Here is a 27,031-nt window from a genome sequence, read left to right on the forward strand (position 1 = left end):
TTCACTTACCTTCCCCACCCCTCACCATTCTAACTCCCCAGTCCCTCTCCCAAATCTCAGACCTGCCCCCATGGCCGGGCTCTTCACTACCTTGGGAATTATGCAAAGGTGATCCCTAGCAGTCTAGTGGAATGGGGAGGAATGGTCTCGTTCCACTCCTGCCCCATCTGGCAATGAACTCCAAAGTTTAAATACATGTTGAATGAAGACATTTTTCTTCCAGCTTGTTTTAAATTTACTATTTAGTAACTACATTGCATGTCTCCTAGTCTTATTATTTTTGAAAAGAATAAACAAAGGATTCATGTCAACCCGTTCCACTTCTCATGGTATTTTACAGACCTCTATCATATTTCCCCTCATCCGTCTCTCTTCCATGCTGAGGAACCCTAGCTTCCTGTGGTATGTGTTGACATTTAAAGAAGGGGTATAGAGGAAAACCTAAACCAGAGGTGTTCAACCTCAGCCCTCACCAAGTCAGATTTATAGGATTTCTCTCAATAAATATGCGTGAGATCTATTGCATACAATGGAAGCAGTACATTCAAATAATCTCATGCATATTCATTGGAAAAATCTTGAAAAACTGACTAAAAGATGCTCTTTTGAGTAGACCCGTTGTTGTCTAATGCTTATATACTACTATATCTCCTACTGAATTAGCATGAGATACTGTGTATGTAGGGGGTGAAAATTTTATACCAAGATACTTAAGCCCAGAGGAGCACCATTGAAGCAGAAAGGAAGCTAGCATAGTTTTTGTATAGTGTATATTAAGTGGCATAACATCAGTTTTCTCCCAGTTTACAGTATATCCAGATAGAGATCCAAAACGCTTAAGCAGGGCTAGTAATGCTGGGATAGACTTTTCTGGATACATTAAGTAGAGGAGAACATCATCTATGAAGGCCATATGCTGGACTTCTTCCTTAACTTGATTATTCATGGAAATTCCAAAGATTGTGAGATGTGGCTGAATTGTGTGCAATAATGGATCTAAATCTAAATTGAAGAGCAACGGTGATCAGGGGCATCCTTGATTGGTTCCCCTGGATAACTCAAAGGCCTCTGTGACATAACCATCAAGAAAAATGCAGGCCAATGGGCAATAGTACAATACATTGACCTTAGTAATAAAATTGGAGCCTAGATGATACCAGTGCAATGCCTCAAATAAATAACGTCCATTCAACATAAAGGCTTTATTGGTGTCAAAGACCATAACACAGATAGGAAAGTGGTTTTTTGCCATGCGTATTTGTATATGACTAAAGACCCATGCACCTGTGAACAAATCCACAAGATTGCCCTCAAAATTCAGTATTTTCATAATTAAACAACTGATAAATTCAGCTCTAAGATAGAAAATATGACTCTATATACAGTGAGTCTTCAGGGGTTGACTATCTGTTATATTCTAATCATCAAAATGCATTTTCTAATTTATTTATTTTCTGTGCATCATAAATCAAGTGCACAATTCCCCTGCTGGTATTATTACACTCTTCACAAAGCATGTTCAGAAAAACAAGTTTATAAAAATAATCTATATTTAATATCAAATGCACAAGTCAGTGGATAAAATCCCCTGAGGTTGAACCTTTCAGGAGCAGAGAACTATAAAGATCACACGAAGCCCACACAGTTGCAGCGTTCACATCAACATCAGGATGAAGTTCTCTGGTCCAATCATAAAGTGATCTGTGTCCATCAAAGAGTCTTCTCAGTGTCAATTTGAAACTTCTTGCATAATACATAATATATAGATTTAAAAAGATGGGTTTCACTATGACGTGCAGAATCTTCCACTAGAAATTTCCCAAAGTGACAGAGCAGGAAGAGCAGTTGTTCCTCACCTTGAAATATGGCAGCTTATCCCCTTTTGATTTTATTCATATTTTACACTGATCTCTGGAAGCCTATTGAGAGCCAATGTCCAAAGCTGTACATGGACTTTTCAGAAGATGGCTACTACATGGATGGGGACATTATACTTGGAGGATTTGTTCAACAGTATTCAGTTAAATTAACTAAATCCTTTAGCAACATCATATCTTTTAAATACAAAGGGTAAGTAGCATTGTGCATTACCTCCCATTTCAGAAGTGTTTGTGAGTTGCTCTGTGACTAGCTGTTGGAAATATAACTTGTACCTGTATGAAGGATGTTTTGTAGTGTATGTCTTATAAGGAGTTTACATTTTTCTTCTTTTTTATATGATATTACTACATTTATAATTATATCTGAGTTTTTGGTGTCCTCATTCAGACTATTAATATTTTTATTTACCATTGAACACATAAACTCATGATAACCTGTAGCAAGTGAATTTTTACTAGTCAAGAAATAATCTTCCATACACTGCTAATATGCTATCATTTTTTTAAACTGAAGTTTAATATATTTGAACTTTTGTCAATCTTAAATCAGATGAACATTCCTTGATAGTCCTGTTTGAAAATGTCCTCTGCCCAATGAAAAGTACATTTCTTCTTCCACCTTTAGGCAGCCAGTAAAAAGGTTTTCTCCGAGGGGTGCTTTGAAAAGATGAGAAAAGCAGAGAATGTACATGACATTTTCACAAGAAGGCATGGCATTTCCCCTTTTCAATCAACCACCCAAAATAGCAGGTGCAGTCACATTTAAAGCACATACTTTACAAAATGACGACCATTTAGGAGGGAATTCTAGATAAGAAATTAAACATCATGAGAGACTCTTGCCTAGTTAATTCCTGATGAGCTGGCTACTCCTGGATTTTCAGCACTACTTGACTGGTTAATGCCACTGAAAATGAAGTGCAACTTAAGCATCACTAGCTGATCAGATGTAAGATGCTGTGGGGTAATGCTGATAAACAGAGCCAAGACCAGTGTGGGCAGGAGGTTGCAGGTGCTGCTTATGCTGGCAAAGAGTTAAAGAGATATGGGAAGAAAAGTAGACAAATGTTTGATAGGGACATGGGAAGAGTGTGGGGGTGCAGAAGGAGAGAGGGAGTACCTCCTACCATCACTATGCCACTGAGTTGCTGAGTAAGACTTTATTTATGTGTTGAAATGGTTGGTGGCTGTGTTGGCCCACTTTTCAAGGTAACTTCGAAATAAAACAAAAACAAAGGAAAAAAGGTAACTCAATGCATTTTATGATGCAAATTGTGACAAATAGTATATATAAGGGAAACATGTAAGCATTTCAGTGATAGTATCACAGGAAGAGGGAGCGGTGGCTGGGTGGACAGGAGATAGAGAGGTGGCAAAGACATTTTAAATTTCTTTGGAATGTGAAATAAAGCGCAGATCTTTCTTAAGTGCTGTCTGGTAGGAGTCAAAATATTTCATCATTTTAATTTCAAAGGTGTTTGATTCTTGGATTGAATGGGAAACACTGTTACCCAAATAAAATATTCTTTTGAATAGAAAGAGTGAACAGTTTGTGAAACTAAATTTTGCTTTTGTGAATTCACCAAATTTTAGAGTTAGAGACTTATCAGTGAAGGATAAATATATACCCTGTAAGAGTAAGAGAGAGTCAATTTTTCAAAGAGTACAAAAACCAGGGGACTTTAAATTAAATTATATGGGAATACTTTGAAAAGAAAGACTAGGTCACAGTCAATGAAGTTACAAGAAGATACTTTTAAAACCAATAGGAGGAAATACTGTTTTCATTCAAAGAGGAAAGTTCATAGTCTGTTTTTGGGAAATGGACATTGAGGAAAGCCACTGCTTGCCATGGGATCAGTAGCGTTGAATGTTGCTTCTGTTTGGGTCTCTCACACACAGCCTCAACAAGTCAAAAGAAAAAGGGGGACAGGTGAATAGATAAATCACTATCACTCCCTAGAGTTGCAATGAATGTCAAAATAAATTGTTGAAAAAACTGCTTTCTATTAATTGGAAGAGAGGTATCAGAGTTGCTTATGAAACCTGGATCATATGACCTTCTATAACGCAGCTATTCCAGGTCCTGATCTTATGATGTAAGCCTTTAATCAAGTGACTCTCTTTTCCTATTTACTTTCTGTTGTTAGCAGTCACCACCAACTTGTAAATGCAGAGAACCCAGAAAATTCAAAAATAGTCCTAACAATATATGCCCTTTTCAACTCCAAACATTGGTACATGATTTAAGGCAACTTGCTTCAGGGGATTCTTGCTGCCGATACCCTAGAAAAATACATAATATGATTAAATATCTAACCACCAACACCAACATTTAACTAGAATAAAATTACTTCAATCAAAACTCACTCTATTACAACTAACTCAAAAAATTTAATGGTTCAAGAAGATTCCTGACTCAAGGAGAGTCCACAACCCTTGATAATTTACAGCACCCGCTTGTATGTAATCTGGTGATTACATGTTAAGTAACCAGGGTTTAATGGAAGAATATATTAGAGAATTTGATCATTATATAATGACTCCACCAAACATCAGTAGCATTGAATATCAATAAAACCACTTTAAAGCTGCTTCCACCCCTACAAAAAAACACCATCAGAAACATGCAAGATCACAAAACTCCCTTCATATACACTCTAAATCACTCTAAAGAAGTATAAACACCCTTACAACATTCAACTTGCCTAACACTAGGAATGGCATGCACTTCTCCTCTTTGTTTCCTAGAAGTTAATGCCTAGAATGCAAAAAGTGGGCTCCATTGCCAAACTCATGATTCTAGCCATTTGGAAATACACTGGCTAAATAAAAAAAATCCATTGCCCCTCCTTCTGTATCAAGAGTTTATGAAAGCCATTTCCCCTCAGACTATTTTAAGTTGTCTCCAAAACTGTGATACATAAGTTATTAAAAGAATAGTGGAAATCAAACAATGTGCAGTTACAGGTGAGTTCTTGACCTGTTTTTGGATGTGAATTTAATGCTCAATAAGCCTCAATTTTAAAAGCCTTCATGTTGATTTCCAAATGGGAAGTGGATTTCTTGCGATTTCCGTTGGTGATTGCAAACCAGGAGGAGGCAGAATGAGAGAAGAGGTGCAGGGAGGTTTGCTGCAGAGGGGAGAGAAGCATATCCAAGCTCCAAGCCCCTGTGAGTCTTAGAAAGCATTACCATCCCGAATGGTGGAGGAATGAACAGGAAGCGGTTTGGTTGGGACAAAAAGGGGAGGGAAAAAAAACAGCACATGCAAGGGTAAAAGAGAGTGAAGCTTGGATCCGGCATGTGCTGACTGACACTGGGAGCTGGAGGAGGAGAAGCAGCACCAGTGGCAGATGCTTCAGGATGTTCACTCTGCCTGATTGAGAGCCCTGTCTTGGGGTTTGGTGTGACTGTATTTCTAATGTTTGAAAATGTATTAAAAAGGGAAAAGACACGTCAGATTGGAAGTTGTTCTGTTGTAGATTGGCAATGTGCATATATTGGTGTGTGGATGGTAGTGTATGGATATTTAAGGGGAACCTTTGTAAAGATTGAGGTGGGGGTTGGGATGAATGGTTTTATAAGACGTGTGGGAGGGGGTAGATATGGAATATAATGATTCTTTGCAGTCTCTTTGGATTAACTACTCATTCAATATTAATTTATTCATTTGGGTTTGACAGTGCATGAATGTGAATGAAATAGCTTTTTGAGTAACTTTTATTGCTGGTTATTAATTTAAGTTGATGATTTAATTTTGTGAGAGTGATTGGAATATATGGAAAAGATTGCTTGTTATGTGGGAAACTTGTTTTGGTTGGCTGTGTTTTAATAAATCAAATGCAGTGAATGATATATATTTTTGTCCATACGGGTTGTTCTGTTGTACAGTGATATAGGTAATGTTGCTTATATTAACTGAATATAATGGGGGTGTATTGGAATGATATTGAGAGGGGAGAGGTGTTTCTGTGGCTCTTTTTAAGGTTTGTTATTTATTTTTAGAGTTATAGTTTTTTTATGACTTTCAGAGTAATAATTTATTTTGGGATAAATTGATAAGTTATAAAGATTATCTCATATATATTATAAATCATTAATCAGTAGTATCATATGAGAAGTTGATTCATGTAGTAATCTGTAAGGGATACAAGGTTGAATTTGGAAAATAACTTAAAGAAGGTCTGAAGGGGTCTTTGAGTTAAAGAGCTAAATAGGTGCTCTCAAGGGTTCATATTATATATAGAGTAGGGGGAGGTATAATTTATAGGAGTATAAGGATGTGTAATGTTTATATAATGCTAGTAAAGGTTAAGCGTGTTGAATTATATTTTTGGGTCCCATTTTTGCTAGAATATACATGACGCTGAAATTGTTTTCATTAAATATCAATGGCCTTAATCATCCAATTAAGAGGAAAAAACACTCTTAATTTCATGAAACAAGATGCCGATATATATTACATTCAGGAAACGCACTTAAATGCCTCAGAATCAAGTAAATTAGAAAAAAGATGGGTTTAAACATTGCTTTTATGCTCCTGTGGTAGGCAAGAAGGTGAGAGTGGCTATTTTAATTAATAAAAAATGTCTGGCTACATTTAAATTCCTTTCAGCTGATCCTTTAGGTAGATTGGTTCAAGTAAACATGAGCGTGGGGAAACATACGCTGAAGCTCATTAACATATATGCCCCTAATTCAAATCAACACTTGATTCTACCTCTGTCTGCCTCTGATTTAGTGGTGGCGGGGGACTTCAATGCTGTAATTGATCCATTGCTGGATAAAAAAAACCTAGTAGGATGTTACAATCATTAGATTTGTATAATATAGTTCAATCTTGTAGATTGAAGGATATATGGCGGATTCTTCATTATAATGCTTAGGAGTTTTCCTTTTATTCCCATGTCCATAAATCATTTTCACATATAGATTATGTATTTGTATCAGACACATTTGTGCAACAGATCACAAAAGCCACTATTGATCCAATCATTTTGGCAGATCATGGTGGAGTTTGGATTGAATTTAAAGTTGAGGAGCAAGAATATAATAGACCTGTTTGGATATTTAATAATGAATTGCTTGCAGATGCATAATTTATTGAGAAATTCCAAATAAAAATGGAAGAATATTTTCAACTTAATGCCTCAGAGGAAATCTATTTAGAAATACTTTTGGATGCTTTTAAAGCTACCATGAGAAGGCAAATTATCTCCTATTCAGCTCATGTCAGGAAGCAACTTAAGCTAGAATTCGCTAATTTGGAACAAAATATTAAATACTTAGAGTTCCTTTTACAAAGGTGCGCTAGCATTTTTAACACACACAGGGGTCTCCAAGTATGGTTTTGGACCCCTGTTAGGTTACAGAAATTAGATAGTTCAAAGTCTAATAGATGCTGGCATTGTCATCTCGAAGCTGGGACTAGGGATAATTTATTATACTATTATCCCTTGATACTTAAATTTTGGAGGTCCATATGGGATCAAGTGAACAAAATATTGGAAAAAACAGTGGCATTAACGTATGACACCATTTTATTTGGTACATTGATGAGAGCTAAAAGCCAAATATCTAATCGAAATAACAAACTTCTATTTATAATGACAGGGGTTGCCATACAGCTCATTTTAAGGAATTGAAAGAATTCGGATCGATTAAGTTACAATTTTTGGTGGGAACCTCTGTGTTACATTTTTAAAATGGAACGTTTCATGGCCATACAGCAAGGGCGTTACAGAAAGTTTATGGATGTTTGGGAGCCATTGGCTAAATTTTGTAAGGAAGAATAACTGATTTTATTTTATAGATTTGTAAACATACACATCCAGTGTAGGTTAGGGGGTGGGGAAAGGGAGTTGCATTGGAATTTGATTCAGGGTATATATGGATAGTTTCTTGTGGGTTTTATTTTATTTGAGTATTGGGTGGGGGGAATTTAATTGTATATTAATGTCTGAAAGTTTATTGTGCTTGTCTTGTGATACCTTATGTATATGAATTATTTGTTGCACAATTGTATTTTGAAAATCTATAAAGATATATTTTTTTTAAAAAAGCCTTCATGTTTTACCCACCTGTATTAATGGGCAAGGCACCACAGTACATAAAGTAATCTGGATGTCGTACATGAAGTGAAACTTCTCAGGCTCCTTTTGACTTGTAACTTGTAATTATGTATTTGTAACTACAACATAATTGTATTAATAGTCATACTGATCTACCTGAACTTCCAACTCTATTGAATGTCTGTGTCAAACTGTCCAATGTCTGTGTCAAACTGTCCATTGTAAACTTCCTGGGTAACTGAACCAACTTCTTTAATGTAATCTGGCCTTGAACTGAATAGGTAGAGAGGGTACAAAGAACCTGATTAACATATACTAACATAACATACTTGTGACCTAGATTTTGCCACTTTTGGAAATAGGAGAGCACTGGTCTGACCCAGTATGGTTGTTCTTATGTTCTATAAGATATACTTGTAAGGAATAGAGTGTAGACAAAGCTATGTGTATCCATCAGCACTTGTGCATTGCTAACTGATTAGCTCAGGAAGAGTGTGTGAGCTCGTACTATGTGCAAAAGAGGTGCTGGAAGGGCTCACAATCTAATGGCCTTGCTTTAGTGGGGATATTAGCTCATGGTCATTATAAAAAAATAGAAAAAGCTGCATGTTCCTGGCAGCATTACAAGTGGCTTCAGCACACCAGGTTTCTTTTTCACACTGCATGGTAAAAGAGAACATAGTTTTGTTTTGTTTTATTTTTGCATTCTGATATTTTATTTAAAAAATAAATACGCATAAATATGTGGATCTTTGCAAATATTTCAGGTACACTGTTATGAAATTATGATCTTAATGTCATTACAGATATTTTTATTATATTAACTATAACTTCTTGGCCTTTGTTTTTGCGGTGGAGGAAATTAACAACAACTCAGAGCTCTTACCCAACATCACACTGGGGCTCCATATTAAAGATTCTTTTACATATACAAGGAAAATAATTGAATCAGCCTTGCAAATTTTGGCAGGTCAGAGCACAATCGTAAATTTCAAGTGTAATTCATTTCGCACAGTGGCTGCCATCATTGAAGGCTTTACAAATGAGGAAACATATGCATTCTACAACATGTTCCAGATATATCACTACCCACAGGTCAGAGAGATTCTTAATCTTACTTTACATTCTACCCCTTACCCTATATAGTCCATCCTTGCATACATAAATCCTATTCAAAATGAATTAATCTATATCATGCTGCCAAAATGCTCTTTCCTTTGCAGTTTCAGGAAGAACATTTGAGACTCCTGCTCCCAAAATGTGTGAAACAAATCTGAATAGAAAGAGGTCTGTGCTGAGGAAGTGGCCCAACTAGATTTGAGCTTGAGCTTTGTGGAGGAAAGTATAATATTCCAAGTTAGGGAGGAGCCATGTCCTTTATTTCCTGGAGCTGGTCCAGCAAGAAATATGTAGAACACCCACAAGTGGGAAATCCCACCAGGAGCTCACTGGAATATCTATGAACTATGGAAGGAGAGGAAGGAGAAGAATTAGCAAATGTATTGTGAGTCTGGGCAACAGCTATCCCCTGTTGTTATATAGAAAAAAGATAAGACTTGTTCACATGCTAAATGAACTGAACAGAGGTATGTAAGTCTGACCAACAACTGCTCATTACAGGAACAGTGTAACCTAAGGAGAAGAGTCTAGTCATGTTGGGACTGGATCTTGATTCTTTGCCAGAGAAAGTATAACATAGAAGAAGCTCCTGGTAACATAAGAGGTCTGTTAAAAATTCCAGAACTGATTTTATAAAATATATTAAACAATCCTACAATTTATTCCATTGGGTCGTCTTCAAAGTTCTCCCCTTCCCTACATATACACTTTTCCCAATGTCATTTCCATTTCTGGAAACAGTCATTAAATAGATCTTCAGGAATCGACAAAAGTTGCTTCATCAAATTTGCTTTATGACTTCAATTGTGTCAAATCACTTTCCTTGCAGTATAGATTTAAGTTTAGGAAACAAGAAGTCAGCTGGGGCCAAGTCAGGAAACTAAGGTAGATGAGGGAAGAGCTGTCATTGTGATTTTTGTGCATAATTTGTGGTTGTTCTTCTATCATCAGTCATCAACCGTGGAACAAATTTTGCTGGAACACAATACATCCCCAAATTGAACAGACCTTGTACAGTGCAAGGTACACATGTCAATATAAACTGCTTATATTGTATGGTGAACCCTCATTTAAAGCTTTAGCACTTTCATAATCTTTCAATCTTATTTTTCAATCATCAACGGTACAGTACCATAACATCATAAGATCAAAACAGTTGCAACACTGGGAGACACTGGAGGTCCACCAAGCCTAGTATCCTGTTTCCAGCAGTGGTCAACCCAGGTCACAAGTATTTGGAGAGATTCTAAAAGAGTAAAATAAATTTTATGCTGCTAATCCTAGGAATAACCAATGGAATTCCACAAGTCCATCTTAATAATGGCTAATGGACTTTATTTTAGGAAATTATTCAAACTTTTTTTAAAAAAACCCTGCTAAGATAACTGCTTTCACCTTGTTCTCTGGCAGCAAATTCCAGAGTTTAATTACATGTTGAGTGAGGAACTGTTTTTAGCCACTTTGCTTTAAATTTATTACTTAGTAGCTTCATTGTATGTCCACTAGTCCTATTGAAGATCAAAATAGAGCTTTAAACTTATCCCTGTAAGGTACTAGTAGCCAATGTAGCCTTTTCAAGAAGATTGCAATGTGGTCATGCTGCTTTCACTCTGATTTCTGAATTAGTTGCAGATGATTCAAACTCTTTTTGTTTAGACCAATGCACGGGGCATTGCAGTAGTCTAGTGGTGATGCTCTCATGGTATGGACAGCTCTGTTTAGACTTGAATTTTCAATTTATGGAAAGATAATTCATAGTTGCCAAAGATGATACAGACTATTTTTAAACGTTGTTTTAATTTGCAGGATCAGAGTGAGCGGTGAGTCTAACAGTATCCCAAGATTCCTTTCCTGTAATTTTAGGGGGTGTTAATACGTATCCAAATAAATTTTGAAGTCAGGTATTTGTCCCATTGTGTTAGGAACCCAAGGAATCTCTGTTTTGTTTGGGTTCAGATGGAGTTTGTTGTTGTTTTCCCATTCCTGATTTGCTGTTAGAGACTGTCACAGGGCGGACCTTGTTCCTAGTAAGGAAGGCTTGCTGGAAGAAGAAAATGATGTTAAATCCCTTGAAAGTATTCCTAAGCCTGCTAAGGAGAGTCCCAAAGCAACCCCTAGGAATACTCACAAGCCAAGCCTTCCAGCAAAGAAACCTCCTAAAGCCCTGCCTAAAGCAGGCATATCTGGTTTAGCTTTACCTACACCAGTTATGGGAAAAGAGAAGGAAAGACTACATCTCCCAGCAGCCATAGGGCCAGAAAAGGAAAGAACAGGAATGGAATATTCACCACATCAAACAAGCTCAAACTGGTTTATGCCAGGTGAGAAGTTCTCTGAGGGCAGGCTACCCTAATACACCTGCAGAGAGGACTAATCAGCTCCCTACAATGAAAGAAAAGGGTTTAGTTTTCACACAGAGACAATTCCAGGACCAGCCTCAAAGTGCACACCTACTCCAGACTCAGCAAGCCAGAGCCACACAGCAAAAAGAAAGCAGCAGACTACAGCCACAGAGAACCAGAAAGCAACAGTCCTCCTCCTGGCAACAACTGTGACTGAGTTCAAAGAAGCGTGGGATGAACACAGAAGATTTAGAATCAGAAAATAATATTAAATATTGAACTAGGCCAGTTACTGGGCAGACTTGCACGGTCTGTGCCTGTGTATGGCTGTTTGGTGGAGGATGGCAGAGGAGGGCTTCAATGGCTGGGAGGGTGTAGATGGGCTGGAGTAAGTCTTAACATAGATTTTGGCAGTTGGAACCCAAGCACAGTACCGGGTAAAGCTTTGGATTCTTGCCCAGAAATAGCTACGAAGAAAAATTAAAATAAAATAAAATAAAAAATTTAAATTGAATCAGGTTGGGCAGACTGGATGGACCATTCGGGTCTTTATCTGCCGTCATCTACTATGTTACTATGTTACTAACTCAGGCAGAGGGGTTTTTGGTTTTTTAAAAATAATCTTTATTCATTTTAAACACTTTCAATAAGTGAAACAACATAAATTATACATTTAACACTTTAGACATCACTTATAATTTTACAAGATTCATATGGAACATTACCCTCCCCCACCCCTCCTAATCTTTCTCATTAAAGTAATTATAAAATTTATCATATGTCCAGAGTTATAGTATACATATTTTAAACATAAGTTATACATATGATTAATCAGTCTTATTTATCAACCTGAAAAATACCACCCTTCTCTCCTATTATCATCTGTATAAATAATCAATTAAAAGACCTTATAATCATCCCCCCTCCCACCTCGCTGGATGTGCATTTTATCTAACTACAAAAATCATAACTATAATAATTCTACAAAAGACGAAAATGGGCCCCAAATTAAGTTAAAGTTTTTTGAATTCCCTAATAAATCAGTGTTCCTTTTCTCATATTTATAAATTAGACATAAACTTGCCTACCAGAATGTAAAGTTGACACGATCCCAGTTTTTCCAGTTTCGTGTAATCATTTGTATAGCTGTACTAGTCATAATTAATAAAAGACATCTTTTATATTTATCTAGGGGATCCTTGATATGTAAAATGGTACTACAAATTACTATTTCATATGTTAACAGAATCTCAGATTCTAAAATATTATTAATATGTCTCCAAATTGATCTCCAGAAAATCAATATCTTAGGGCAATAAAACAGTAAATGAACTAATAATGTTCCTATGTCTAGGTGATAGTGCCAGCATCTGTTAGATCTACAAATTATCTAACTTTATTCAATCTAACTGGGGTCCAAAAAGAACGATGTAACAAAAAGAACCAAGTTTGTTTCATAGATGCTGAAGCTGTACACCTCATCCTACAAGACCAATTACGTGGCCATCGAGATGCAGAAATATACTGCTTAATCTCAATGCTCCAAATATTTCTAAGAGCGTTTTTGGGTTTCTTATTCATAAGTTCAGATTTTAATTTATACCACTTGGCGGCTTGATGTCCTAGCATGTCTGCCTGAAAACAGTGGAATTGCAGACTATAAAAATTTTTTAAATTACACCACTCAGGGAACCCATTCTGAATAGCCTGCTTCAGTTGCAATCATTTATAAAACTGAAATTTTGAAATACCAAAAGATTGTTGCAACCGTGAAAAATCAAGCAATTTTCCCTTTAAAATGGCATCTTCTAATGTTCTTATACCTACTTGCATCCAATCCTTCCAGGCAATTTTGGGCCCGCCTATTTGTATCTTGGAGTTCAGCCATAGGGATTGACACAAAGACTTTTCTATAGGAATTTCAGTTAACTTATTTATACATCTCAGGGTCTTCCAAGTATCCAAAATAATGTTATTATCCTTAGCATAACTAGGTAATTTAATGTCCAATGCATGAGACAGACACATTGGCGGCATAATTTTTCATTCCAAAATTAACCTCTCTGGATAATGTTTCATGAGGTCAGGCAGGATCCAGTACATACGCATAATATAGGCTTGATGATACCTATAGAAATTTGGAAAATGTACCCCTCCCTCCACAATTGATTTTTGTAGAGATACTAAAGCTATTCTAGCAGTTTTGCCCATCCAAACAAATTTGATAAGAATACTATTCAATGTCTTATGAAAAGAACCTTGAAAGTAAATTGGTAACATTACCATTTGGTAACACACCACAGGCAAAATCATCATTTTAACTGTTTGAACTCTCTCCCACCAAGATAACTGTAACGGATTCCATTGCTCACACATTTCTGTAATCTTTAACAATAAAGATTTTTCATTTATTTTTATTGTCTCATCCAGTGTCTTATAAATCCGTATTCCTAAATATTTTATACCCTCTTCTTTCCAAAGAAAAGGGAACTGATCAAACAATCCTTTTTGAGAATGTATATTAAGTGTAAGGATTTATGATTTATTCCAATTTATTTTATATCCTGAAAATTTTCCAAATCTTTCGATCAAATCCAATAAGTGTGGAATAGCAGATTCAGGATTCCTCAAATGAAGCAAAATATCATCTGCATATGCAGAAACTTTGTATTCCCTATCAGCATAAGGATTACCTTGAATCTCCGCTGTTTGTTGAATAGCCAATAATAAGGGTTCCAATACAATATCAAACAATAGAGGAGATATGAGACATCCCTGCCTAACTCCCCTCTCCAGACGAAAACTATCTGAAAAAGAATTATTTATATACAATCTAGCCAAAGGGGAGTTATACAAAGCTTTGATCATTTGTATAAATCCAGAACCCACCCAAAAGTCCATTCTACACGATCAAATGCCTTCTCTGCATCCAAAGACACAGAAAAGGCTGGATCCTCCATAGATTATGTTAAAGTCAACATATGAAGAGCCAATCTAGTATTATGTAAGGAATGTGTATGAGCAACAAATCCGGTTTGGTGCATACCTATAATATAAGGGAGAGCTTTAGCCAAGCGTAGAGCCAATAACTTAGCTAACAGTTTTCCATCAACATTTATCAAAGATATTGGCCTGTAATTTGAAACCAATAAAGGATCTTTATTTGGCTTCAGCAAAACTATAGTCAAAGATTCTGCCATAGTACCTGAAATGCAGCCTTTATTCAGTTGAACCTGATATAAATTTAATAAATAAGGCAGTAATGTATTTTGAAATGATTTATAAAACTCCACAGTGTATCCATCCCCTCCTGGAGCGGATCCAACTCTAAGGGACTTCAATGCTGTCTGTATCTCCTTCAATGTAATAGGTGCATCAAGAGATCCTTTTATATGCTCGGGAATTTTAGGACCCTCTATTAAATTCAAAAACTTTAAACCATCAAATTCTTTATTTGAATAAAGCTCAGAAGAATACAAAGTCTTATAACATTGCAAAAACTGTTTTAATATATTATCAATTTGAGAATGAGTAACCCCATTTTCATCTGCAATAGCCACAATCTTTACTTTACTTTTTTTTGCTTTTAAATAATTAGCTAGTAATCTTCCCGCTTTATTCGAGTTTCCATAATACAACGCCTGTTGAGTAAATAATTCCTTCCTAGCCCATTTAGAAGATATCTCATTATATTTATATTTAGCTTTTAAGAGGGACTGGAATGTATCATGTTTCCATTTTACTGTTAATTTTGCTTCTAATTCCTTAATCTTTTCCTCCAATTCAGAGAAATCTTTTTTAGACTGAGTATTAACATAAGCCGAATATGAAATTATATGCCCTCTCATGGTAGCTTTAAAAGCATCCCATATAGTTTCCAATGAGATCTCATCTGAAGAGTTAAGTTGAAAATATTCTTCCATTATTGTCTGAAATTCTTCAGTAAATTTTGTGTCCCCACACAATGTATTATTGAACCTCCAAATAGGTCTGTTTCCATCTTGTTCCGCCAATTCAAACTCTATCCATACTCGACCATGATCTGATAAAATAATTGGATCTATGGCAGCTTTCCTTACCTGTTGTACTAGATTATCTGAAACAAAAATATAATCAATCCTAGAAAATGATTTGTGAACATGTGAACAAAAAGAAAACTCCCGAGTATTAAAGTTTAGAATTCTCCATATATCTTTCAGTGCACAAACTTGAATCAGATTATCCAATCCCAATGATTTTATCATTCTACTAGGTTTTTTATCCAATAATGGATCCATAACATCATTAAAATCCCCCGCCACCACTAAATTAGTCTCAGCCAGAGGTAGAAGAATATGTTGGAGTGTTTTGAAAAATTCTATTTGATTCGAATTAGGAGCATAAATATTAAAAAGCGTCAGAGTATCATTGCCTAAACTCATGTTCACATGTACCCATCTTCCCATATGGTCAGCAGAAATCACACTAAGTTATGCCGTACAATTTTTATTTATTAGTATAGGAACCCCCACCTTGTTTCCTACAGCAGGAGCATAAAAACAATGTTTGACCCAATCACCTTCTAACTTTTTAGATTTTATATCAGTTAAATGGGTCTCTTGAATATAATAAATATCTGCATTTTGTTTTTTAAGAAAATTAAGTGGTTTTTTCCTTTTTATAGGATGGTTGAGCCCATTGATGTTTAACGAGAATATTTTCAAAAACATTGTGAATTTTTTGTTAATATAACCCAAATAAGTAAACCCAAATTATTTAAATTAAAGATTTTAGTATATCCAATGTGCAACCATAACCCACCCAATGGAACCCCCCTCTCCCTCCCATCCCCCTCCCCCATAAATAATATGATTGCTTGAAAGTACTCAAATAGACAAGCAATTGACAGCTCCCTCCAGGCAAATGCACTCCATTAATATCTTTAAAAGCATACATTAAATGAATTGTATATAATCAGACAAAAGCATATTAAAATAAACTAAGTGATTAATTAAATCATCAATAGTATATATATAATATAAATATAATAGTATATAATCATAAACTAATTTGAAAGATTCATATATTCTGTAAATAAGTTAAATTGGTCATAAATCTAAAAAATGGAATATTAAAGTATCAGTAAGAGAATATATCAAATCTCATGCTCATTTGTTCTCTCATAGGAATCAAATGTATTCTTTATAGAAAATTTCAAATGTTAAAAACAAATCATGAACTATTTCAATAATTACCATAAAATCCAAATCAACTAGTAATTCCAGGAAAAGAATACTATAGATCTAGTATTTTATTAAAAAAATAGCAAGAAATTCAAATAAAAATATAAATATTTTATAACTTCACAATATATGTTTAAGTCTCATAACAACAACCTCCATCCCATATTTGACTTAAATATTTAAAATCCTTCTGCAAACTCCTCATAGATTTATTAAAGATATATCATAAGCGTTCAAGCAGAAAGAATACTTATATGGATTCCAACCTGTTTACTAAGTGTTAAAATAAAATCAGATAAATCAGAGGAAGAAAATCAAAGGAAGACAAAGTGAATTTATATAAGTTCAAATATTTTTCATTAGGATACATTATCTATACCATTCGACTCCTACATACTTTATTTGAAAGATGAAAATAAATTTCTCATACCGAAAGCAATTTAAAGGGCGGAAAATCTTATTATCAGTAATAACAACAAAATTAGGGCTCTCTATACATAGTCACGTCAGCGGCCGCTCCGCTTCAAAGGCCCCGAACTCCACACAAAATTAAAGGGCCTTGGGCCCGCCGACTCATAAAAGAAGCAGACACCAACCCCAAAAAACCAAAAACTCCCGTTTTCTGTCAATCCATGCCAGAAATCTAACACTCACCCTAACCAACTTCTGACTTTTTCTTTTTTTTCCCCCTTTCTCTTCCATTCTTCCTTCTCCTTCCCACCAAAGGCAATGAAACTATTCCCTTCCACTCCTATCTCATCCTGTATATGGGGATAATTCACTTTAATACAGAGCAGCCAACAATTCATTCCATTGCTATTATCTGATAGATTAGCCCTCTCAAATATTAGACAAGTTTTTAATAATGTACAATAAACACAAGATCGTCTTCCATCTGAACCTTCACTCGAAGCCAGAGTCACATCTATTCTGTTCTCATGCTTCTCACATCTCTATAACCAGGCAGTTTCCCAAGGATTCAAATGAAAACTTAACAAGGTTTCCCTCCGATAGTCCAGCCGTGCCCTTCAAACGCAGGCAATCAGTTTCCATTTTCCCACATAAGAATTGTTGCAAAGTAGCGAATCCATCCAAGTTACAAGCAAATTTGATGAATCCAACCAGTTATCTGAATGAGCATATATGGGTTGAGGCAGAGAGAACTCCATTGAATAAGTTCAAAACCAATCTTCTTCCTCAGGAACTGCCGCCATTAACAAACAAAGCAGGCAAACAAACTTATCTTCCCCCACAGGAAATGGAGAAGAGGGGCGGCACTAACCATTTTCAACCAATAATGCCAGGTTTAAAGAGTAAACATGAAACCAGGTGACCAAATGTTATTCCAATATCTTCAACCTTTCACAGAATATCACATTGATCTTTTTTCCCATTCTTCAAAAACCTCTTTATCCTTTTTCTTTTCTTTTCCTTTTTCCCCATACTAGTTGTAGAATTGTATTATTAAAGCATTTTGTATAGTTTGTAAAAATGAAAACCGCATCAGCAAATTACTATTTATTCCATGGGTTCTGATTGTTGCTGAGAGATGAATTCCTTTAATTTTTTAGGATCATCATATTGAGATGTTTTGTTTTTATATGTTATCTTCATGATTGCAGGGTAGAAAAGCCCATATTGTATTCCAAGCATTTTTAGTTGAGGTCTTAAATTTAAAAATTCCTTCCTCATATTCACTGTCTTTTATTCAAAATCAGGAACTAATAGGATTTTTGACTCTTTATATGTTATATTTTTGTTTTGCTTTGCAAATTATAATATTTCCATGGCCTGTTGAAAATGTAAAACTCTAGGGGCAGAAGAACCGTTGAACCGTTTACTTGGAATTCTGTGGGCTCTCTCTATTTCAAATGGAAGCTTAGAGGAGAGTGGGACCAAATTGGGAATAAAATGCTGTAAAAGGCAATTATATCTTTTCCTTTTGAATTTTCCGATAATCCCAAAAGTCTAATGCACCTCCTAGATCTGTTTTCAAGATCTAAAAGCTGATTTGATAGTTCTTGCATTTCCTTGTGATTCTGTTTGTACTGAATCATAGCCGATTCTGCTTTTCCCATTCTTCCCTCTAGATTTTCTAAATGAGCATTTATTACCTCGATCTTTTTGGCTAAATTAGCCTCTTCCTCTATCACTGTCTCCAGCTTCTCTGAATTCCCTGCAGTAGCAGTTTAATACAACAAAATTCCTCCATGAATTCAGCCTTGTCTGATGGCTCAACTAGCAAGGGAACTTTACACGGCGTCAGCTGTTCTTACTTACTTCTCTTTGATTTGTTCCCAGCGAACGCTGTTTCTAAATTAATTTACTTAGTTGAGGCCATAATAGATCATGAATGACCAATCTGGCAGTAGACTTGAATTTTTGAACTGATAAGAAATCAAAGTTATGCCTGGAGGAGTGGAGCTAGTTAATTACCCAGCCATCTTCTAGCGCCGTCAAGCCTCGCAGACAGGTTTTTGATGAAGAGGCTAATGATAAGGTTAATTCTGGGTTTGTGCAGGATAGTGAAATGGCGGATAATGACATTACCTATGATATGAAAATAGAATGTTCAGATTTGCCCAGCTCTGAAGGTATGGACATAGGCTGAGAGCCATTGCTAATAAGGGAGCTGGAAGGAAAAGTAAAGTCTGCCCAAGTTTATTGAAAATGTTGAGGTTTTGTTTTGAACTTTAAATACAAGCTACAGGCAGTCATTTTGTTGGGATCTGTGGAGGGGATCTTTCCAAGCTGATTCATAGAGGGAAAATTATTTGGAGAGTATCCCACCCTTGGGGCATTAAGCCTAACCCCAAGGGAGTTTTGCCTGGCAGAAGTGAGAAGCCTCTGACAAGCTCCTCAATAATTGACATCAAGGACAATGCAAACGGACAATGTATTACCCAAAAGCTGACAATATTTTATTTAAGCAGAATATGACAATGTAATAGCACAAAATGTATTTAACAAAGGGTAGTGTTCATTTGATATACATTGGAGGGATTGGTACAGGTTAGTGCCAAGGCAAAAGAATATCTAGCTGTAAGTAATCATCCCTACCTTACACAAAGGCATTCATCAATTTTTATAACCTTCTCTCATGGCTACACCCTTTACTCTTATGCCAATCAAAACTCATATTGCAAATTTGCTCCTATCTACCATATCCTATCATTTCCTGGTAACCATAGCTGCATTTATTTATAAATGACCAATCCGTACACAAGTCCACAGTTTTTTCTATAGGTCTGTCTTTTCCTTATTTGGCAATTTAAAGTTGTTGTTTTTTGTGTTAGCTGGTGTCAGATCCAGCCTAGCTAAAAGGTTCAGTACATTCCTAAAGCCTGACACCTATATCTTTACATCTAGTTGTTTTGCTTGTGCTTCTCTGTAACAGGGACCATATATCTTCTTGCTCACATGATTCATGTTCAAATCCATGACAAGCCTGTGTTCTTCCAGAAAAGCTTGGTGTCGTGCAGGGCCTCAGCTTGCTTCTTTAATAAATGAAACTTAAGCAGATTGAAAATGAAATGCAGGGCAGGCTTGCATATAGAGTCTTGACATCAGTAAGGTAATAAGAGTTCTACTTCATGTTGTAGTGTTCCTTGCAGACTTCCATCGGCCTCCACAGCATGTTCTCTCTGCTGTGGTCCTACCCCTCCTCTGATGTCAGTGGCAGAATCGCAGCAGAGGGAACGTGCTGCTGAGGACAACGGCAGCCTGCAAGGATTGCTATAGCACTGGCAATCCTCTCTGCAGGCTGTGGTAATAATCTGAAGGTAAGAGCGGGAGACCGGGGGGAAACCAGAGGAAGCTGCAAAGAGTGGTCAGCACTAGTACAGACCATGGGCCACAAAATAGTACCTGGCGGGCCGCATGTGGCCCCCAGGCCGCCACTTTCAGACCACTGCTCTAAAACAAATATACATACTTTTTAATGACTGGATTGAAGAATATTTACAGCTTGAAAAATTTACTGACTGTTCCCCACTTTGTATTCTTCCAGAGGCTCCAAAGAAAAGCCAATATCATGGGGGAAAAAGAAGCAAACGTTGAATACAGGACAAAGTGTGCAGCGGTCAAAACAGCAGTCAGGGAAGCCAAGCTTCGTATGGAAGAAACTCTAGCGAAGAACATCAAGAAAGGGGACAAATCCTTCTTCAGATACATTAGCGACAGGAAAAAGAACACAAACGGGATAGTACGCCTTAGAATGCCAGGTGGGAATTATGTGGAAACTGACTCCGATAAAGCCAAACTACTGAATGATTACTTCTGTTCAGTCTTTACCTGCGAGGCACCAGGGCACGGGCCTCGGCTGGATGCAAAGCAAAGCATGGATGACCCATTTCAGAAGTTTGAGTTCACACCAGCTGATGTTTACAAAGAACTGTCAAGACTCAAGGTGAACAAAGCCATGGGACCGGACAATCTGCACCCAAGAGTGCTCAGAGAGCTATGTGATGTTTTGGCGGAACCATTAGCCATGCTCTTCAATCTCTCCCTAAGTACGGGGAGAGTCCCCCTGGACTGGAAAACTGCCAATGTTGTTCCTCTGCACAAAAAGGGTTGCAGAGCGGAGGCTGCGAATTACAGACCAGTAAGTCTCACATCAATAGTGTGTAAACTCATGGAAACTCTACTTAAAGGGAAATTAGACACGATATTGGATGAGGGGAATCTGAGGGATCCCTGTCAACATGGAGTCACTAGGGGCAAGTAATGCCAATCCAATCTTATCAGCTTCTTTGACTGGGTGACAGGAAAGCTAGACTCGGGAGAGTCTCTGGACATAGTGTACTTGGATTTCAGTAAAGCGTTTGACAGTGTCCCACACCGTAGACTATTAAACAAGATGAAATCGATGGGGTTAGGTGAGAAACTAACGGCATGGGTCAATGATTGGCTGAGTGGAAGACTTCAGAGGGTGGTGGTCAATGGCACCCTCTCTAAGACATCGGAGGTGACTAGCGGAGTGCCGCAGGGCTCAGTCTTGGGACCATCCTTTTTTAACATATTCATAAGGGACTTGACCCGAGGGCTTCAGGGAAAAGTAGCGCTGTTTGCCGACGACGCCAAACTGTGCAATATAGTAGGTGAAAGCGATCTCACGGATGGTATGGCGCAGGATCTGATCACGTTGGAAAACTGGTCCTCGACATGGCAGCTGGGCTTCAACGCAAAGAAGTGTACGGTGATCCATCTCGGCAGCAGAAATTCATGCAGAACATACACCTTGAATGGAGAAACACTAGCTACGACCTCAGAAGAACGGGACTTGGGAGTAATCATCAGTGCAGACATGAAGGCTGCCAAACAAGTAGAGAAGGCCTCATCCAAGGCAAGGCGGATGATGGGATGTATCAATAGAAGCTTCGTCAGCCGTAAACCTGAAGTCATAATGCCACTGTACAGAACCATGGTGAGACCTCATCTGGAGTACTGTGTGCAATTCTGGAGGCCACATTACCGTAAAGATGTACTTCGAGCTCAGTCGGTCCAGCGAATGGCCACTAGGATGGTCTCTGGACTCAAGGGTCTCTCATACGAGGAAAGACTGGGCAAGTTGCAGCTCTACTCTCTAGAGGAGCGCAGGGAGAGGGGTGACATGATTGAGACATTTAAGTACGTCACAGGTCGTGTCGAGGTGGAAAACGACATATTCTTTCCTAAGGGACCTTCAGTCACAAGGGGGCACCCGCTCAAACTCAGAGGAGGGAGATTTGGTGGTGACACCAGGAAGTATTTCTTTACAGAAAGGGTGGTGGATCACTGGAACAAACTACCGGTGCAGGTGATCAAGGCCACTAGCGTGCTCGACTTTAAGAATAAATGGGACATCCAGTGGGATCTCTACGTGGGTCGAGCAGCACTCTGACTTAATGGGGTGGGACAGTGGAGTGGGCAGACTTGATGGGCCATAGCCCTTTTGTGCCGTCATCTTTCTATGTTTCTGTGTTTCTATTTAATGTTGCCTTGATTAACTTGCAAAGCAATACTACACTAAAATCATTCTAGATTAAAATACATTTATGTACCTCCTTGGATTTGTGAGGGAGGGTGGAAGGAAGAGAGTTGGCCTAATGTGAGGCTGTCTATGTGTCAATGACTAAATATCCCCAAAGGGGGAACATGCAATATCAGGTATATTATACATCCCTTTATAAAATGACCCTCATGGAGAGCAATTTTATAAAGAAGAGACTAACAGGAGCCTCCTGCAAACTATGTGCTATTAAATCCTATGTCCTATGTGATATAAACTGTTCTCTCAGAGTTATGAAAAAGGATTATATATTCATTATTTTATATTTTCCTGACAGGTCAGTTATATCTCACAGAATCTTTATATGAGTGACTCTGTTAAGTATCCTTATTTTTACCGGACTATCCCCAATGAGTTGCATCTCTGTGCTGCAATAGACAAGCTACTGAAGTATTTTGGCTGGAAATGGGTCAATATCTTATCAACCGATGACGAAAGCAGTGTGAGAGCTATCGAGATCATGAAAGAAGGGATTGAACGGAATGGTGGCTGCATCGCATTACATCAAAGCTGTCCTCACCAGAGCATTTGCTCAGTTTTAGAATTACAGAAATTTTTTAGAGCAATTAACCAATCATCTGCTGTGAACATTTTCTACTTTTATAAAAATTCTGCATATTCTCTAATTAATCTAAAGAATTTTCAAGAAAATGTGAAAAGTGGCCAGGTTTTTATCACTATAACTCAGGTAGAAAAAAAAGATATAAATCTAAAACATTTTAACATAAGGATCAAGTTCTTTATATTTAAACCATATAAGAAAGCTATGCCAAATTTTTATAAATTTATCCGTGAGATCATACCTGTCAGGCTGGCAAGTGATGTCTTGAGTAAAAATTGGTGGAAGGTCCTGTGTGACAGCAGATGCCCCAAAAAGATCAGAAGAGACTGCAACTCTACACTTGAGAGATTTTTCGTAACTCACTGTTTGAGCACATTCTTTGGGAGCAGCTACAGTGTATATAATGCTGTTTATGCCGTGGCACACGCACTGCATAACATGATCATATCTGGCTCAAGAAATGGCACTACATGGACTAGAGAAAATATGGAAGTTTTGGACTCTTTGCCATGGAGGGTAAGGATCTGAATTCAGGACAGGATTAATTTGTTGAGGGCCCCTAGGCACACAGGTCCGCTGGGCCCTCTGCCTTCCCTATCATGCCCCCTGCCCCATTTTCTTATTTACTTCTTTATTTCCACTTTATTTCTTTTATTTTAAAATTCAAAAACAAACAGCAAAGATTAACATAACAGTGCCAGTGTACAGTTTTTCTTCTATGCAACCTCCAAAGATCTCTGACCAAATCCCCCCTTCCTTCCTAGAGGAGGAGATCTGCAGCTGGCAGGGCTTTGGGAAGCCCACCAATTTATATTTTGCATTTGGGTAGGAGGCAAGTGGTATGGCGGGAAGAAAATTTAGTGCCTGTCATTTTATTGGACTAATACATTTCTCAATTAGCTTTCAGAGATTAAAACCTTTTTCTTCAGATCAATAAACTGTACTACTTTTACAGTATCCCTGTTCTGACCCAAGGAAAGGAGTTATGGTCTTTGAATTAGTAAAAAATGTATTAAAATTAGTCCAATAAACAGGATCACCTTATTTCCATTTTCTATTAATAAACTATTATCAACACAGCTACAATAATACTTTATCCTAAAGCAAAAATAAATAAATAAAACAAATATAATTTTTTTTTCTACCTTTGTCATCTTTCTGCATTCCTCATCATTTTCTTCCTTCAACCCACTGTCTGCCCTCTCTCTGCCTCTTCCATATAGCATTTGCTCTCTTTGTATGCCTCTTCAAGAAACTGTCTGCCTCTCCCTTCCATCTCTCCCTCCCACATGATTTTAGCATCTCTTTCTCTCTCTCCTCCTTACCTTTCCTCAGATCTGGTATCTGTCTCATTCCTTCTTTTCTCCTCCCAAGTTTGGTATCTTTCTCCTCCCCTTCTCTCTCCATGGTCTGGTATCTTTTTGCCTTTGTAATAAATAGCCTTCTGATTGGTAAAACCCGACTTTAGAAAGGAAGAGACAGTCGGAGCGAGTGATTTCCTTCACTCGCTGGTGCTCCGGCTGCTCTCTCTTGCCTCTCCCACTGCCCTCTATAGTCTTCTCCATGAAAAACCGTATTTGCAGTTTTTCAAGATTCACGGGGATTACTAGAGCGGAACCCCCACCAATATCGAGGGAGTACTGTATATATAAAAATCTAATAAATATGAATTCAGAAGTGCAAAAATTGGTAATAGTTATAATAAAATGCCCACAGTGTCAAGTGTAAAATCACAACTTTCCAGAATTTCAAAAAGCAAAGAAAAATGCAAAATACACTACTTGATGAGCCTTGTGAAACCAAGAAGTCACATATGTCCAACAAACTTAAACTACCATCAACAATGACTTATCTCAGAAGTTGCAAACATCTGTCTAATAAGAGGATCTGTTGTCCAGGAGTGCCCCATGGTCTTGGCATCTCTCTTTTTTCTCCTCTCCCTTCCCTGGTCTTCCTTCTCCCTCCTTTCCTCTCACTCCCCAATTGGGTCACATACTAGGTCAGACCAAAGGACTCAAGTCTACTATCCGGTTTCCTAGCAGTAGCCAATTCAGCAGTGCCGTGCCAGTGGGACTCCAATAGCCTTAAATTTCTTAGAAAGATGAAGCTGTGCCTGCATTCAGCAGGAGCTTCACTGATTTCTTTCCTCTGCCTGCCATGTGCTCACTACGTTAAAGCAGGGCTTGAATCCTCCTTTGCCGCTTCCTCCAGCTCTGGTGCTCATAAAAAGCTCCCTATCCTCACTCCTATGCTTACAAGGTCAAGAGGCTCCATGCCACCCTCTTACTGGCACTGCCCATCTATACCTCCTTCCCTCCCTCTCCCCGATGCCAGCATGGGGCCCCACTATCTTCCCTTGTGAACTTACTCTTGCTTCTTCCTCTGGGAGCAGGATATAACCTACAGGTCTTGCCCTCCTTTCCTGTCAATGGATGACACTTCCCCCTCTTTCTGTTCTCTATCATGTCACCTCCCTATGCTCTCGCATTTTCTTTGCTCTCCCTTTATTTTGGAATTTTTTACCAGTCTCACCCCCTGTTCATCTCTGGCCCTCACCTCTCCCTCCCCCTTTTCCATCTATCCCTAACCCACATACTTTTTCTTTCTTCTCTCTCCCTCCATATCCTCCCTTCCCATCTCTATCGAGCCCTAACCCCGTACTCTTTCTTCTATCTCCATGCCCCCCTCTCAATCCTTCCTCCACTGCCCTCTCTCTCCGGGACTTGCCTAAATGCTTTTTACTTTGGCCTGCCCCCTCCTCCACCTCTTCCCTCCCCTACGCCCATTGGTGGCATGAGGAGCTGCACTGAGACCTGCATACTAAGAAGCTGATCAGGATTCCTCTTCCAGCAAGAGCAGAAAGCACTGAATAACAATGCTCTGAGAGCCATCTCCTCTCTCCCCTGGAAATCGGAAGCCCCTCTCCTTCAGTGAGGAGTCCAACACCTCCCTAGCGTGGCCCTCCCTCTCCTCCCCCCAAAGTCAGAGAGGTAGGGTCCATGCTCATTCACACACTGAGCCCAGGGCCCCATCTCTGAGATTAGAGGCAGGAAAGAGAGTGAAAAGAGCTGAGACTCTGTCGGAGCCCCCCCTCAACGCTTTTTCAAAATTAGTGGTCCAGCGTGTATCCCGTGCTGAAATCCTCCCAAAGATTGTAAATGTAGTATCCAGCGGCACACCCGGGCCGGCATGCAGGAATGAGTTTTTATTGCTGCTGGCCAGCCCTCCACCGCTCCTTGATAGGCTGCCGCAAGTTCTCACAGGATTTGCGGTTCTCGCAACAGCCTATCAAGGAGTGGTGCAGGGCAGGCTGGCAGCAAGAAAAGCTCGCTCCTGCATGCCGGCCTGGTTGTGCCACTGGCTACTACCTTTACAAAGGAGGATTTCTCTGGACTACCAGGGAACAGGTACACGAGGGAGGGTGGTATTTATTAGTGTCGGCTGGGTCAGGAGACGGGAGGGATCCCTCCTGTCCTGGCCTACCATTAGTGGTTTAAGTTAAGGAGAAGGGTTAATCTGCTTGCTGGGTTAGAGGGGAGTATGGAAGAATCAAGCTATTGTGACATCACTGATGAGGTTGGCTCTTTTTAGGGGGAAGAGGATACAAAGAAGGAAGGTGGGACAGTGTTCAGAGCCTGGAATGTAGCGGGGCTTGGTTTACAGCCTGGTAGGGAATGGGACTGAGTGCAGGGCAGGGAGGGAAGGAGGGGGGACTGAGTGCAGAATCTGGCAGGGCAGGACACTTGAATATTAAGCCACCCGACATATTCAAGTCAACCATTT

General features: G+C 38.3%; 1 pseudogene; it reads left to right on the top strand.

The window, feature by feature from the left end:
* Nucleotides 1–1,948: 1,948 nt before the first annotated feature.
* LOC117368564 overlaps nucleotides 1,949–27,031 on the top strand; it is a 50,053-nt pseudogene continuing 24,970 nt past the window's right edge.

Source organism: Geotrypetes seraphini, chromosome 10 (genome assembly GCF_902459505.1).
Source record: "Geotrypetes seraphini chromosome 10, aGeoSer1.1, whole genome shotgun sequence".
NCBI lineage: Eukaryota > Metazoa > Chordata > Amphibia > Gymnophiona > Dermophiidae > Geotrypetes > Geotrypetes seraphini.